The 17,292-nt window shown below is 46.9% G+C and overlaps 1 protein-coding gene across 5 annotated transcripts in view; it reads right to left on the minus strand.

The window, feature by feature from the left end:
- FAM168A (family with sequence similarity 168 member A) overlaps positions 1 to 17,292 on the minus strand; it is a 165,989-nt gene that overhangs the window by 64,508 nt on the left and 84,189 nt on the right. The window lies entirely within an intron of this gene.

A 17,292-nucleotide genomic window follows, 5' to 3' on the forward strand; every position in this document is an offset into this window, starting at 1 on the left:
AACATGCCCGGTGACGCCTGCAACACGGGAGCAGCAGAGGCCCCGCTCGCCGAGCTTCGCCTGCACTGCAGGCGCGCCACTGCCTCGTTTTATCTGCAAAGCCTCGGACGCCGGCGTAGGACGCGTCCCCCCGCCCCGCAGAGAGCCAGGTACGTCCTCGCCGAGCGCGCRCCGAGTTTGCAAGGCTGCTTCGACGCCGACACGGTCCCCACGTCTACTCCAGCTTCTGGGAAAAAGCAGGCGGTGATTAAAAACAGGGGAAACGCTTAAGAGCYGGGCAAACTTTTCCTGAAATTAAATTAATACGGTTTATACATAAGAGAAGCATGGATTTTTATTTAAAAAACAGAAAAAACGTGTTGTAGAAGGCAAGCCGTTAACAACAGCTCTTTCGTCTGAACCTTTGCCCGGTGCAGCTGAGCCCTGCAGCGCCAAAGAGCGAGACCCGGGGAGCAGGACGAGGCTTAGAAGTGTGGTTTAATCGTAGGAGGGGGGGCTAAATCCGGGCGGCATGCTGGCCAGCCAAAAGGCCCGCTGCAAATCACCTCTCCGCCTCCCTTCCCCATCCAGAAAGCTGCCGCAATGATATTTATCTACCACCTTCGGGAGGCTGCTTGCGAGGTGGAGGATACTATTATAAAAGCAGAGGRCCTGGCACTGCTCATCAAATAAATAAATATTAAGTAGCTTATAAATATCCCCTCGATGCAAGAGAGGTTGCAGAGCAGCCAAGAAAGGTTGAAYAAGCAAAAGGCGCTGGAATCCTTATGGGAGCTTTACATAAATAAAGACAAATAAACTATAAAAAAGCCTCTCTATAAAGCACTTTTTATTACAATACATTAAACAAGGCCATATTTTCTACAACGGCTGGCACGGCTCAGCTCATAAAAGTGCGCCGGCCACCCTTCCACTCGTAAAAAAAGGGCACGGCGTTATGAATGTTTTATTAGGAACGCTCGCCCGGATCAGCACACGACGGGGCCCGCATGGGTTGCTTTTCCTTACGTAAGGAAATAGGAGAAACTAGGAGCGCTCCGGGCTGGTCAGCTCGCTCGGCTCAGAGACGACGCGCGGGCGAGCGCGGGCCGACGTCCCAAATGCCGACGCTCGGGAGTACGGGAAAAGCTCCTCTTTCTCGCGCCAGCCTCCAGCCGCTTCCCCCGGCTCTGCACCTCCGTCGCGGCAAAGCTGATCAAGAGCAACAAAGAAACACCTGGAGTGATGATTTAGCTGATTTTCCCCCAAGTGGAGAAAAAAAAGGGAAGGGCAACAACAGGGGAGAAGGCAGGGAAAAGCCCCAGCGGTAGCATCACCTTGAGAAAAAACTAGGGGAAGCAGCGATCGCAGCTTGGAGCGACCAAAATCCTGTGCGATTCCTCGGGTGTGCGAGTAAGTAAGAGCAGTTTTTCGACGCTGGAGCCCACACCAGGCTGGGAGGMGGCTTCCCAACACGGCCTTACGGTCGCTCTCCAGCTGCAGGCCAAATTTAGGGACCCAAGGAAACATCCTAGACATACAAGAGGGACGGTTTCCCCTGACGGAGGAGCAAGAGATGGATGTGACTCCTCCAYAGCATCCAAGCTCCACCACTTTCGGATGGTGGTGAGGAACCTCCATCCAAAAGGAACAGTCGTGCTGCTGGAAGGAAACCTCCTCGGTGGGAAAAGGGAACAGAGAAGGATGGCAGCCCAGCGGGGAGGCGAGGTGTGCACACACACCGCACCCCGGGAGAGCCTCCGCTGGCAGACCCGCCGCGGAGGAGCAGCCCATGACCAAAATGTAATTTATATGAAGACGTCTTGAATTGCTTCCAGCTCCTCTACAGTCAGCAAGGCACAGCAGCTCCTTGCTGCTCTRTGCACAAAGCTTTCGCTGCCCTGTATAGCATGATTATAATTACAGGACAGCATTGAAAATTAATCACCGTGACAGCCGGCGTTCGGGTACACTGTGCAATTTAATTATTACATCCCTTGCTGCTCATGGCACCTTCTTCCACCTGTAATCTCCAGACATCCCATTCTGGCACCACCTGCTTAACATTCAACAAAAATAGAGAAACACCGAGAAATTCCTGTGTTACTGATCTTACAGGGAAATGGATTTCTGCTGCAGTGGCCCATCCCAAGGGCTCGTAACCCACCTTGCCATGAACTTTGGGGAAACGTGGTGGTTTGTGTAGCTGCATGTGACCTCTGCTTTCAGACCAGCACAATACCAAAGGAAAAAGGCACCATAACTCCCAATAAAAATGCAAATAACTTTAAAGGGAGATTAAAAACCTTCGYTGTGCTTCTGTAACTAATGAGTTGGCATGCTCATGACCCAAACCTTCCTTATTTGAAGCGCTCCTTGAAGGTCACTTCTACAGAGCCATTTTTAAAGACCTCCAAACTTGTTATATAACAAAGACAGATCTAAACATATGGCCTGAGGCTGGTTTGAATTAGCTGCCTTGTATCAACTGGGTTCCATCAATCCGTAGTGCCATAGTAACTGGGTCCTCTGCTGCAATGCTAATTACTGCCCTCGGCTTCCAGGAATGAGAGAATTAGACCTACAAAAAAGGTTCCTTTCTCCTCCTCTCATTAACTGCTTTTCCTTGCTCAGCACATCAATGCCGAGCTAAGAATGATTATACCGAGGCACAAAACGAGTCGCATAAATCTGCTTTCTGTACGCACTAACCACAAGGACTCCGGAAAAAGGAGGGTGACRCTGGGTGGAAACGCAGTGGTCCTCTGTTTGGACTTGCCTTTGGGTCGGCATCGGGTCCAGCGTGGGAGAACACAGCCAACCATTAACACCGTGGTGTTGGATTAATCATCCCAGTCCCAGAGAGCCACGGCAAGGGCTAAGCTGAACTCTACCAGCCCAGCACGGTGTTTGTGTTTGGGGTTTGACCTCTTTCTAAAAAGTAGGATTTTAGCCTGCAGGTAGGTCTTTTATCCACCAGAAGGATTTAAATGACCTTCATGCTGTTGAAAAATAACTTGCTGGACTGGTAGTCCAGGAAAGCAAAGGCTTGTATTTATTAACCAAAAAATACAGAGAGGACAGCAAAGGTGCCAGTGTGTATCACAGAATCGCAGGGCAGTTGATCTTGGAAGGGGTCTCTGGAGATCATCTAGTTCAACCCCTCTGCTCAAGCAGGGTCACCCAGAGTATGTTGCCAAGGACCGTGTCCAGATGGCTTTTGAATATCTCCAAGGATGGAGATATTCTACGTGTAGGCACATAGACACACTCCATCCCCATCCTTCCAGCCTGAACATCAGGAAGAGTGTTGCCAGCAGGTCAAGGGAGGTGATCCTGCCCCTCTACTCAGCCCTGGCGAGGACTCATCTCGAGTCCTGTGTCCAGTTCTGGGCTCCCCAGGACAACAGAGACATGGAGCTACTGGAGAGAGTCCAGCGTAGGGCTACAAAGATGATCTGAGGGCTGGAGCACCTGTCCTGTGAGGAACGGCTGCGAGAGCTGGGCCTCTTCAGCCTGGGGAAGAGAAGACTGAGGGGGGATCTGATCAATGTGTACAAGTACCTGAAGGGAGGGTGTCAAGGGGACGGGGACAAACTCTTTTCAGTTGTCCCATGTGACAGGACAAGAGGCAATGGGCAGAAATTGAAGCTCAGGAAGTTCCGCCTGAAGGTGAGGGGAAATTTCTTCACTGAGAGTGACGGAGCACTGGACCAGGTTGCCCAGAGAGGTGGTGGAGTCTCCTTCTCTGAAGATCTTGAAGGCCTGCCTGGATGCAACCCTGTCTAACGTGCTGTAGGTGACCCTGCTGAGCAGGGGAGTTGGCCTAGATGATCTCCGGAGGTCCCTTCCAACCTTACTGATTCTGTGATTCTATGAAAATATCCAGAATCAGGACATCCTGGCAAGGCAGTGCATGCAAGTATCTGGAGGGACCTCCCTACGAAGCTTACTGATTTACACGAGGAAAAGGAGCAAAATAAAATTTTCTTTACAAATGAGAAATGAAAAGATCTAACCTGGTCAAATTCTATGCAACTCGTACTGTGGGCCAACAACATTTGAAGTCATAGCCTCCACCGAATCCCTCCAACTTGGAGAATTCCACAKTCTCCTGCTTGGACAGGGTTACAGATATACAGGATTTTCCCTGTCTTACAGCTCTCAGCTCTGCCTGGCTTTGCACCTGCTTTGGAGAGCTGCTTCGAATGGGTATGCTAAAGCGCTCACATTGAAGTTCCTTTTTTTTTTTTTTTAACTAAATGTACGTGAGAGTTGGGCTCTCACAACAGATGATATTTGCTCCTGACTTTTCGTGCCTGTGATAAAAAAGTCACACAGTACATTGCACCAGAGGAGATCATTCAGTCTGTCCTATCAAGGCGTGACAGACTGGAGATCCTGGTAGTTGCAGTATGTTGCTTTGTTCGCTAACCACTTCTGAAAGTAAAAAAACAAGATAAATAGAGCAAGTGCTGACCTCGTTCCCATCCTGAGGAGTCTGTAGCATGAGGAAGATGGCCCAGCCAGCATGAGATAAGGTCAGGCCCCATTTTCAAGACTACTTTGCAGGCTCTACAAGGGGAGCAGTAGCTCACAGCCCTATGATCTAGRTCACATGCAGGAGGCCCAGCTGGAGGATCGCCTGCAGTCCCCTCTGCTCCTCCAGCGGGGAAGCAGCAGAGGTTCTCCAAGGCAAGAGTGAAGGCCAGATGGACTCAACCCTCTGCCAGAACAGGCCTGCAGGGAACCAGGTGGCCTACCCTGAATGGCAATCAGGCAAGGAAGCCTCAGGGATTTCTAGGGATGACTTACCTATGGGTAAAGTGAGAGTTGGAAGGTGAACAAGCAGGAGATTTGATAGATACTCAATATCATCATATTTGAGGGGTCTGTGGCAGGCAGCTCTAGGTCCTGAGCTTGTGGCAAAAGCCTCATGCAGGTTGCTTGTATTTTCTTCATACCAGTCTCAAAAGCTGCTCCCTTTTGCTCCTTTTACATCAGACTAAGTTCCTGGTTGCATTTTTCACATGAGTACAGTGTTCCTTCCTGCTCTAGTAAAAATAATAGAACATATATACACCACCTACTCAGCTCACACAAGCTAACAACCACTYGTCAGATAATCCTCGCACTCAAGTGATTGCCCAGACTGCAGCTGAAGTGGCAAAGTGGAGATGAAAAGCTTCACCCATCATTATTAGTCTTGCAGGCCACCTTATTGCCCCAGCTTAGGTTTTTGAGCAAGTCCCTCAAGGCTGTGAGTGAGAGTTGCCCACATTTATGTTACAGCAGCAGCAACATACTTAGCTTAGTCCAGCTTGTATCACTTCACCAAAAGGAAAAAGTTGCCTCTCTAGAAATACAATGAAAACTTTGTCCCACATTCTGTGTTTATCCAAAGCTCTTCAGCAAGTTTCAGGAGACTTTGTCTCAAATTCAGTCAACATCAAGGATGCAAAGTGTCTCCTCTAATCAGAAATTTAATCTATTTTCATTTTGTAAAATATCAACAAAAGGATGAGTGAGAAAACTGAAATCTTTTMAGCTGAGTTTAATCTCTTCACAAATAAATGGGAAAGCAAGCAAGAAAACAGTTGGTGGACAAGCAGGAGAAAAAGGGAGACAAGAAGAAGCTGGCCACCTTGACAAAGGTTTAGGATAAGGCAGACATCAAGTCCATCAGCTCTGATGGCAGGTGAAGYACTCATGTTTTCCATGGAAATCCAGAGAGAAGATCAAGACACATAAAAGCTGTTGTGCAAAAAAGATCACAAGCTCCAGGCAGACACAGGTTATGTTTTGTAGCGAGCAAGAGGGAACAAGTCTAAAGTGGAGAGGAAGATCTGTGAAGTTTCAAGCCCAGAGATGGTAGCTTAATTTTATCTGTTGATAAGGTTTTCTAGAACACAGCAGAGGAAAAAGAGAAAAGTGGGATAAAGCCGAACTTCCGAACGACAAGTGGGGCAGTATAGAGAGGTGACAAACCCACAGAAGCTAACGGAGAAGGTGACTCACAAGGACAAGGACATGTCAAGGAGGCTGAAAGATGAAGTAGGACACTAGAGATTTGGCAGAGAGGTCCCCAAGGAGGAGGCGCAGACGCCGGTTCAAGAGGAGCTCAGGAGGAGGAAGGGCAGAGAAGTACTCCTGACTGTTCAGCACTGGCTACCGGGAAATCACCCTGCAAAAGAGTAAATTTAGTGCACGAGGAGCAGAAATTTAGGGTGCTGSACTCGAGACCCATTTTGATGCTCCACAGATCTTCAAACCGTAAAATGCCCCTACACAGATAGGTCTTAAAACTGTCACTACAAGTATGRGCACTAAGAAAAAGCCAGGAATCCATCCAGCAAAAGAAGTAGGCCACAGTTAAATGGAAAAAATCCTTGTGTTATCATAAGATTAATATAGTAAATACCAGCAATATTTTTGAGGGACACAAACAACCTATATACTTTCATAAGTTATTGTTCCACATTTTTGCTCGCTACATGATCCTGAGGCTTCGAAGATTTGTTTGTTGCAGTAAAAAAGAAATATTTTGGAACAGATTTCTGTTTGGGATGACTTCTTTGGTATCCAAGAGAAAAAAAAAAGAAAAAAACACACACGTACCGGCTGCCTGGAGCTGTTTGCTGTACTTATTTCCTGGCAGAACGAAAACGGTTGCAAGTTACTCCAAGCTTTTGCAAGAAATGTCGGGAATAGCTGTGGCTATTTTTCATTTCTGCAAAAATCTTTRCAGGCAGATTCTCTGAGTAATTGTTGGTGCTTTTTGTAAAATTTGAATGGAAAGACGATGTTCAGGGYTTTACTAAGCTAAGGGCTTTGCCAAACGGGGGCTCTGGCAATGCTCCCGCCAGGCAGAGGTCTCTTACCATTTAATCAGCCCTGAGGGATGGATTGAGCCGGCAATACCCTCTGATGCAGGAAAACTCCCCCTCCTCATATTACTAAGGGAACCGAACAGATTTAAATTTATCCTTGCCCTGACTGCAATAAGATGAATTTCAAGCGGGAAAGCTAAAGGATCCTGTCTCCTTCCGCTCCCTCCCCAAATAACCCATCGCCTCGGGCCTTTCCCCCACCAGCCCAGTGACAGAGGAGGGAAACGAGCCTCCTCGGCGCTCGGCGCTCTCGTTCCGCCCTCCGCCGAAGCCGCTGGTGCCCAGCACAGAGGGCCAGGCTGCATTTCGCTGGGCGGCTCGTCTCCTAAAACTACCTCGCAGGTCGCAGAGATGCGAGTAACAACCCAAAAGACGTCGGAACGACCTTGAACAGCCAAAAGATTTAATTATCTCATCAGAGAGGGGAAGATCTTACACAACTAAAGAGCCTTTTCAAATCAACAACATGATGATGAGCTAACTAGGGCTAAAGTCATCAGTAAAAATACTATATACATATATATACGTTACCTCTTAAACTGCTTCACTTTAAGAAATAGGAGCTCTGACCAACACCAGCTTCTTCATAAGGAATTCTCTATTATGGAGCATACTGCCAGCACGAGAACCTCCTGAGCATGGTTAGCTGGGAACCCAACCCCTTCCCCAAAAAGCCAACCTGGAGGAAAATCAGTGAAAACAAMTAAAATGAGCATGGTGCTGGAGGGCTTGATTTTTGAGGAAAGATTAAGACAGCTAAATACAGGCAGTTTGGCCAAGTGACAGTTTCTGGGACGTGGTGACTGTCGGCAAATGTTTAAAGACACCACGAAAGTGGAGGAAGCAGAGCTAAGGGCAATAGGCTAGAATTAATGAAATGAAAGTTTGAGATATCTATCARGAAACTCCATAAAAACTGTAAGAGCCATTAGATGATGGAAAAAGAACATCCAAGTACAGTAAAAAACCATTTACTGAAGGTGTGCTGAATACAAATAAAATGCCTACGGAGTGCCCTATCCTTTCAAGAGCACCTTTCAGGCTGAGGCAGATAGTAGTGTCTTAGCTATTCCTTGCAAATGTATAACCTGCAGGCAATAAAGCTGGAAAAGGTGCAAAATTACGCCGGGACAGGCATCTGATCAGATGCACGTTTTGAAGTTCTGCACAGAAAACTCATCATGGAAGCGCCACCATGGCTTCCACCACCACCATGGCTGGATCGAGCCAACATCAGCTGCCTACAGAAATGCTCTTTTTTTTTTAAAAAAAAAAAAAAAAAAAAAAAAAAACTTCATGATGGAAGCATTTCGGTTCCAAATCCTTATTGCATAGGTAATCTTATACCAGAAGGAATCCTTTCTCGAAATCTTCGCTACAAACACCTAGATGTAAAGACATCTGCGTTAATCCATGAGACTGCAAATAGCGAGAACATGCAAGAGTCACGCTTAATGAAAATAGCCCTTTGCAGGTGTGCATTGAACTCCGTGCTTCAACTTTAAGSCAATTTCCATCAGAGCACCCGTGAGAGCTATCGTGAGCACGCTCTTAATTGCAAAGCACCTGACGGATACAGGACAGACTCCGGCGTGGCGGCTGCGAGGAAGTCATGCTATTCCTCGGCTGCGGGCTGTGCTGTTTCAGCCACCTCAAACCGCACAGTTTTGTTTTCCGTTACTGCATCCAGAATCCGATAAACACAATTTTCTTTGAGAAGGAGCAAAGGAAGATGCCACAGAGCTCAGACCAACAGCCAAGGAAGCAACAGTGACGGCTTCAGAAAGTCCAGAAATAACTCGATATGGACGGCTCGAGTCCCAGTCATTGCTCAGTTTGGCTGCGATTGAAGAAGTTTACAGTGTGCCATGATCAGCTTTYGGGAAAGAGTCCTATGGATGTAACCTTTCTTTCTATTTCCTCTTAATTCCTACTTCCAGCTGATGAGGGGGAGAGCCCCTGTGGTTGCATCAGCTGGCAAGCTGGAGAGAAACTAAAAGCATGGGGAAAAGGAAGGTTTACAAAGTGGTRTTTCCTTTAATTTAATGATTTAGTTAATTTATAACATTGCTTCATGATAGCAGATTTTTAGCTGACCGAGTGAATGTTGGTAATACAAGGTTATTCCAGTAAAACTTCCTTGCACGTTGTTACAAAGGCACAGAGAAAGCTCCTTTTTTGTGTGTGAATTTCAACATACCAAAGAGCATTTTCTACGGTCAAAAGATGAACATAATTCTGTATTTTGTACTGCTTAGTGAAATCATCCCAGTCCCTTTCAGAGACGTTAAAAAAATGGGGGAGCATCTTTTTCCCCAAACCAGCTACATAGCAACTAAAACCAAATGCCCGTCTTAAGCCTCCTGTAATTTCGTTTCTCATGGACGCGCGTGTGTGGGTCCTGTGCACAAACTGAAGCTTTCTGCTGCAATTTAAAGCAACGCAGGGTCACATGCAATGAAGACCACAAATGTTAAGGCACTACAGGAGACATAAATATTAAAAGTCACACACCAGACTGTAATAAAGAGAAGTGCACAAAAAAAAAAAGGTGCAGGAAAGCGTACGGTGCAGACCATGCGCGCAACGGCTGAACGAGGGATCGGTCGACCTCAGAGGTCTTTGCCTTTCCCGACTTACATACGTCTCCGAGGCTCATTAAAGACTCCAAGCACAAAGCATCAAACACTCCAAGCAAAAAGTTGGTCTCCATGGGAATAGAGGACAAACTAAAAATAACTCGAAGACGACGTTTCAACAATTTTGCCGGAGATTGTCATGGCAATGAAAGGAGTTGTAACCTGTTGTCATGATAACCAAAGTTTTAAATTAATGGGAAAGTGTTCTGTTCCCACTTCATCTTTATTCATCATGGGCCTAGCATCCACGCTGGGAGAACTGCACGTTACTGCCTTTAAGGAACCAGACAGCTGGGGGAAGCAGGGGAGGGATAAGACACTGTCTGTTAAAAAATAAAATCAAATTTAAACATAGGACAAATTAAAGCACTTTTACAATAGAAAAAAAATTGCATCGGTAGATACGTTATGATTTCGTGGGGGAGATGCTGTCCCCTGCCCCTTAATGCTTAGATAAGTGGCAGAACAGGCTGGAGAGCTGGGTGGAGAGGAACCTCCTGAGGTTCAACAAGGGCAAGTGCAGAGWCCTGCACCTAGGGAGVRATAWCCCYMRGCAYCAGTACARGCTTGGGGCTGACCTGCTGGAGAGCAGCTCTGCAGAGAAGGACCTGGGAGTGCTGGTGGATGACAAATTGACCGTGAGCCCGTAATGTGCCCTGGTGGCCAAGAAGGCCAATGGTCTCCTGGGGTGCCTTAGGAAGAGTGTTGCCAGTGGGTGGAGGGAGGTGATCCTGCCCCTCTACTCAGCCCTGGGGAGGCCTCATCTCGAGTGTCCAGTTCTGGGCTCCCCAGGACAAGACACACATGGAGCTACTGCAGAGAGTCCAGCATAGGGCTACAAAGGTGATCTGGGCTGGAGCACCTGCCCTGTGAGGAACGGCTGYGAGAGCTGGGCCTGTTCAGCCTGGGGAAGAGCAGACTGAGGGGGGATCTGATCAATGTGTACAAGTACCTGAAGGGAGGGYGTSAAGGGGACGGGGACAAACTCTTTTCAGTTGTCCCATGTGACAGGACAAGAGGCAATGGGCAGAAATTGAAGCACAGGAAGTTCTGCCTGACCGTGAGGGGGAATTTCTTCCCTGTGAGAGTGACGGAGCCCTGGACCAGGTTGCCCAGAGAGGTGGTGGAATCTCCTTCTGTGGAGATCTTCAAAACCTTCCTAGATGCAATCCTGTGCAACATGCTSTAGGTGACCCTGCTTGAGCAGGGGGGTTGGCCTAGATGATCTCCAGAGGTCCCTTCCAACCTCAACCATTCTGTGTGTGAATTTTTTTAACCAGCACCAAATAGAGGTGGCYATGTTAGAAGCGTGGTCATCCTGTCCTCCCCCTGGAGTCGACAGGCAGCAGCGTGGAAGTGCAGAGACTGATTGAGCTCTGGGAGGTCCGAACCCATCCCAAATGGCTCCCGAGGGAGCTGAGAGCGACTTGCCTGCTGCAGCCTGTAAGTCCAGGTCCAGCAGTCAGAGACCTTGTGTTACATTAGCAGGCTCAAAACACACCATGTCCTGTTGAGAGACAACATGATCATCATTGCGTCTTCGCTTATGAAAAATCGCTTCGTTCACCCTGAAATTACTACAGTGGTTAATTATACTGCTGTTCCTTATCTGGTTTCAGAGGAAAAAAAAGCCATTCTGGCAACAGAACGCCGAACAGAACAAGCATCCTTCCAAAAGCCCTCGTCAGGCAGCAGCAAACGGCCTTCATCTCACAAAATTGTTACTAATTCAAAATAAGAAGCAGCTAGAGGTAAATAGGAGTTCAGATGGATGCGCGCTCTTATCTTTCTGAATGAAGAGACTCATTGTTAAGCTGTTAAAATTAGGCTTTTCCCCCCCTACATCTGATCTCACTGATGGCTTTTACTGTGCATTGTGTCTCCTGGGAACGCCACTGAAACCAGCAGCGAGCTCCTTCTCCCTAGAGATGAATGCTCTTTTCTACAATACACTGGGTTGCTAATAATGAGAGACATCACATCATCTTTGAGTGTAAATAGATGGCAATAAGTCAAGTGCAAGACTGAAACTGCCCTTGTTTACTTACTAAAGAGACTTATTTAACCACRGGTTAAGAACGTCTTCACCTGTCATTACTCCAGGGTTTAATTTTGGTACTTCTCTCTCCAGCCCTGGCATCCAATAACCATTGCCCATGCTGAGTCTTTCRATTTTTCATCTTTTCCATCTGCTTTCTTCTTGATTCTAGGCACTTCTGTCCTCCTTCCTGACAGGGGCATCACTGTGAGACCAGCTCTCTGTAGGGACCCAGCTGTGGAGGTCAGCGCAACCAGCTGCGGGGCGGTTCTTGGAAGCTGTTACTCTTCGCTAAAATTTCAAAGTATTTCAGGTATCTGAATGCTCACAATGTGCCACCCTCAAGCGGTCGGAGGTCTAAGGGCAAGGTTGGACTACCCCAGATCAGCTCTAGGAGAGGACAGGATCTGCTGCAGATGCAAGAAGTGCCCTCAGTACTTTGGAGGACTGGTGGGAGGCAGCCAGCTGTTGACTACCTAACGCATAACTCATCACAACACAGAAAAAACTCAGCAGGCTGAAACACATTATCTGTGTGATTCCCTATTCTTAAAAAATTAAAAAGCAGAGCTCTGCAGAGCCAGAAGTGGAGCCGAGCAAGGGAATGATGGATTCCTGGCCRGCAGGTCCACCGGCGCCAACTTGTCCTCCCTTCTCCGCCTGCCAAGGGTGCTCCTCTCCACCAGCAGCTGGCAGGATGKCAACACCAAAAACATCCTTAGCATCAGCACCAGCAGCAAAAAAAAAAAGTGTTATCAGCAAGCAGTGGGATTAGCTCCGTTAGGCTTTAYAAACAAGCCATGACAGACAAGTCACCCGATGCCCGTGATTGGTGGTGGTCACCTCTCCATCACCACATGCAAGAGAAGGAAAATGCAGTGGCTGAGAACATCATTCGTCGTGCAGTGACCTCAAGGGATATTTTAAGCAGTGAGACAATATACATACATATACATATGCATATATATATAATCTCCAGCTAAATAAAAGATTTATCAGACTCAGTGAGCCCAGTGGAGAAATCATGTTTTCCAAAGGCTCTGCAGCCCTCCAGCCAGTAAATAACCGCCTTCCCGCACTTCGGAGAGCTCGGCTACGGACAACGAAGACCTGCAGCTCTGCTCCTGGAGTGTGCCGGCCCCCCAGACACCTCCCCGGCTCAGGGGTGACCACGTTTATCATAAAAAGCACCAAAGACAGCAAACGGGCAGTCTTCGTTCGAGTAAGGAAACGAGCACTTTCCACCCTCGGTGGGAACGCCRGGGTCAGGGTCGGCGGGGGCAGTGGGAGAGGAAGGAGAAGGGAAAAAAAAAAAGAAAAAACAGGCTGTAACACTAAAGAGTCTTTCAGGACTCTGTATTTGAGCGGTGCCAAGCAAGCTCGCTGATGCAATATTTTCTTCCCGCGCTCTGAGCCAGGGCTTTGGGATCTAATAAATCATCTCTGGCCGCAGCGACATTAAAATTCTAGCCCAGTCCTGCGCTAGATGAAAGGAGGCCGAGCGCCAGCAAGCCCGCAGAGAGGGAAAGGCAGGCACGCGCTCCTGCAAGCGCGCGCGCCGACGGCCCTGCGGGCAAGCAGCTCCCCGCTCCCGCTGCGGACGAGGCTCCATCCCACGCAAGCGGAATAGCAAAACGTTATCMACACGCCGGAGCCGAACGTGCCACTTCGGGAAAGCCGATGCACGTTAGACTCAGGTATTAGGGCCAAAGCCCAGCAGAAAAATAGACTCGGTGATTTACAGAGCTGGTACAAACTGGGGAACCGTTTCTGAAGCTTCCCAAAGGCTTTTATAACCCCGTTCCAGATCACATTTCGGTACAGAAAAGCAGAGCTCTGTGCTGCATCACGCCGACTGCACAGCGCGTAAAAAATAACTGTGTACCAGGAGAGGAAAAAAATTCAATATTTAATCTACAAACACGTTTCCAGAAGTCCAGCCACAATATGTTAATTTATTACCTTCCAACTACAGAAATACAACAACAAATATCTGACCACTTACTTGCTGTGCCAGACAAAAAAAAAGGAGGGATGAGGGGGAGGGAGGAAGGCAGCAAATACCAAGTATTTTGTGCAGATCACGAAGCAGTATTGGAGTCTATTTTCAATCGTTTAATTGAAGCACCCAGGGATTTAACAGGTATTGAATGTACGGAGCGCAAGTATGTGCAGAGAAAAGCAAGCAAAGATACAAATTTGAACTGCAAATGGTAGAAAAAAATAATGCATAAAAAAAGGTCATTTRTTGTAGAATCGCTGCAATTTTAACTGACAGCTGAGAGGTTCCAAATCAGCACCTGATTTTGGGTGCTAGGAGGCATTTTGTCCTGGTTTTTTATTAACCGTTGCAGTCTCGCACTCACGCAATGACAAGGTCGCCCTCCAGCTCCCCGGCGCCCGGAGCCGAGGCGCCCGAACTGTGGTCCGCAGAGAATCACTGACCCACTTACCGACTGCTGACGGGCTTGTGGAAACCGCCGCCGCCGTCCTTCACTTCCAGCAAGCAAATAATATCAAAACTGATTGAACTGGTTTCCCACAATTCTAAAATTGGTACGGAGATGCTCTGGAGTTGGGAGAGCAGGAGGAGTGGGGTGCTGGGGGGAAGCAGGGGGAAGGAGGTCCCTAAAATAACCTCTCTGCAGAGGGGCTTCACAGCATGAACCATATCCACAGCAGCGGCTTCTTCCATTGAGAAAACTGGATATCCTGAGATAGCAAAGAGGAGAGTGGGAACAGTTTTGGGGATTTGGAAAGCACTGACACCAAAAGAGGTTTAAAGGTTTGATGTACGGCAAACCAAGCATGACCTTGCAAAGTGACCTAGTGCCATGGAAACCCAAAGTGCTACACAGGTCACCTGAAGACGGCCAACACCATCTTTGAACRTAGAAAGGCTCATGTCATGCAACAAGGAAAGCAATGTCCTCCTTGAACAGGACACTTGGGAATAGTCTAATACACCAGGTTCATCTCTAGGCACATTAGTACTTGAATGACACAGGTAAATTTGAGGAGCCCCAAAAAAACATTTGAGGAACATCAAATAGTCATCAAGAAACAGAGAAGATGGATCTACACACAAAAGAAACGAGGAGAATGAAATGCCTATGCATTAGTAATGAAGAAGACAGAGCCAACTATCCATATGGAAGTAAAGGAAACATTTTAAATGGTCTAAAAGAATACAACCTTGACTGCAACAAAGAACAAGAAAAAAAACCCAAGTATGATTGCTTAGAAATACTACAAAAAGGCAAAGCCACMAGAAAACAGAACCTCATTCTATAATGTGCAGAAACTAGGAAATAGTGCAGAAAAGTTCATACTCACCAATTTAAATCCTGCACATATGTTCTGAGCGCCCAAACTGCTGGTCAGAATTTGTTCAYGCTGTGTAAGACGGAGCTTTGCTACTGCTCATGCTTAAAGATAACGGTTTGTTTCTTCCCCAAGCGTGTGAAGAATTCCAGATTATATGCCAGTAAATGACCGAAATAACAGATGCATAAGAAAATCTTGAATTCTCTTTTTACTTCTTGTTTTCTTTAAACTAAGGACTACTTTCTTCTTCAAACCATATTACCAAGTCCACCTGTGCGTTTGTTTTTCTTCTCTCCTTAGTCTTTTTTCTTCTCCRTCTTACACATATTCTCATCAGCCCTAGCCATGCAATCTTTTTATTTCCTTTTCAGTTTGGAAAAACCCCCAAATCGACCCTGTAGCTAAGAAATGAGGCGCAGGATAAAACACTTCCAGGCGCTGACCGAGCACACGGGATTGCGAGGCGCGCAACGGGCTCACTCACCAAAGGAGAACAGGAGTTTCGTTGGCTTTTCAGATCCGAGACTGTTCTGTCTTTTCACGGCATTGGGAAACTTTAAAGTACGTAATACCTTACACAAACAGCTCGGCTACAAACCAAGCGGCAAACAGCATTAGSCTAAGTTCCTAGGAAGCTGTTTGGAAGGTTGACATTATCTGGACGGGTCTCCAAAGCAGCTAAGCTTCCAAGCAGCTGTAACAAAGTGTTACGATTTCCCCTTCTATTTTCCTGAAAGAAGCTTTATAAAGCTCTTAACACCAAGTTAGGATCCACTCCTAACGCAGCAGCTTTGCACATGGACTTGTGCACGTCCGTATCTGAGAGGCCATGGACAATCTGCCTGCACATCCACCAACGGGGCTGCCATTCGCTGGAGAACTGGAGCCAACACGTACAAAATGCAGCCCGCAGCTATTGCATGTGCCAATAATTAACCTTAATCTCACCAATAACCTGCACTCCCAAAACCAAAAAAAAAAAAAAAAAAAAAAAAAACTTCTACCTCATTTCCATAGGGTTTTTATGCTTTTTATGACTTCAGGAAGCTCCACAAGATAATTTATTACAAAGACAGAGAATTAGTGATGGTTGAGCCGCTAACCAGAGAGCTTCCAACACCAAGAAAGTCAGCCAGTCACTTGGTGGCATTACTATACAAAAATTACACACTTAAACATGAAAAATAACAAGGCTCTACAGAAGTCAGAGCTTGTCCTCTTCCCAGTCAAGTACGATGTTCCTGCCCGCTCTATACACACCCATTAATAAACATGAAGAAGTGCCAGAGGAAAAATATTCACTGTACCCACTTCATACATTTTTAATCACCCTGAAATCAATTCAACACCCTGAACACAGTTTAAAATTTACCGAACTGGTAAGCAATGGATCACCTAATTAAATCTCGAGACTGAAGAGCACTCCAGCCTGCTCTCCTTCAGCAGCAAAGCCATTTGCCTCGCGCTCCTCGGCACTCCGCAAACGTGCTGAGGAATGTCAAAAATTAAAAGAAAAAAAAAAGGAAAGAAAGAAAAAGAGAGAAAAAATATCTAATTCATCCCCTTCGCACACAGCAGCTCTAGAACTTTGTTTTCTTGGCTAAAGAACTAATCTGCTATCAAAGATGCAGCCTTCCCAGGGAATAATACAGCAAAAGTTTAATTTTAAGTTAATAAGAAAGATTGAAATCAAGCCTAGAATTATCTTTGTCCCACAAAGCGTATGCAAAGGAGGATTAAAAACCAACAGTCGAAATCCCATCAGATCATCCTTCAGCCTCCTCCGAAAYGCAAGGCCGCCAGCTTTCAGCACACCAGTAACTTCACTGGACAGCACRGCCAGGCATATAAATTGGGTTTACACATAAAAAATTATGGCAAAACAAATGTTGTGGCTTCACCTTGCGACGAGGGATGAAACTCGTGCCTTTGTGAAGCAGCAAGGTGAGTTGTGTAAGRTCCTACAGCAAATCCACCAGGATTTGCTGGAGAGGGACAGGGATTTCCGGTCAAGCAGAGTCAGATGCCTGCACAGATCTCGCGGCAGACTGGGATGTCTGCAGTTTCCCAGCCCGGCTCGCAACGTTGCTGGAAGGATCAGCCCACGCAAATCCTTACGCCTTGGCTGAATCCCTCTGCAGRATCTCCAAGTCTTCGGGAGCGTAAGTAAATACCCAACTGATGGTTTTCCAGCAACATAAACAGTATCATTAATTAGTACGCTGACTCACGTATTTGTCTACCAGCCACAGCCATCATACCACAACATCTTACGACTGCAAATGCGTTACGTGGTAAATCTCAAAATTACGTTACTCTCATATTTCTTTCAAACACCCCACGGAGAGATTGCCACTGGAAGAAGGTGGAGGACCAATTAAATTGGAAAGCAAACGAACCCAGACCTTGCAAGTAGCAT

This window comes from Rhea americana, unplaced genomic scaffold (genome assembly GCF_003343005.1).
Source record: "Rhea americana isolate MKP2758 unplaced genomic scaffold, rheAme1 scaffold_516, whole genome shotgun sequence".
In the NCBI taxonomy this organism is placed as follows: Eukaryota; Metazoa; Chordata; class Aves; order Rheiformes; family Rheidae; genus Rhea; species Rhea americana.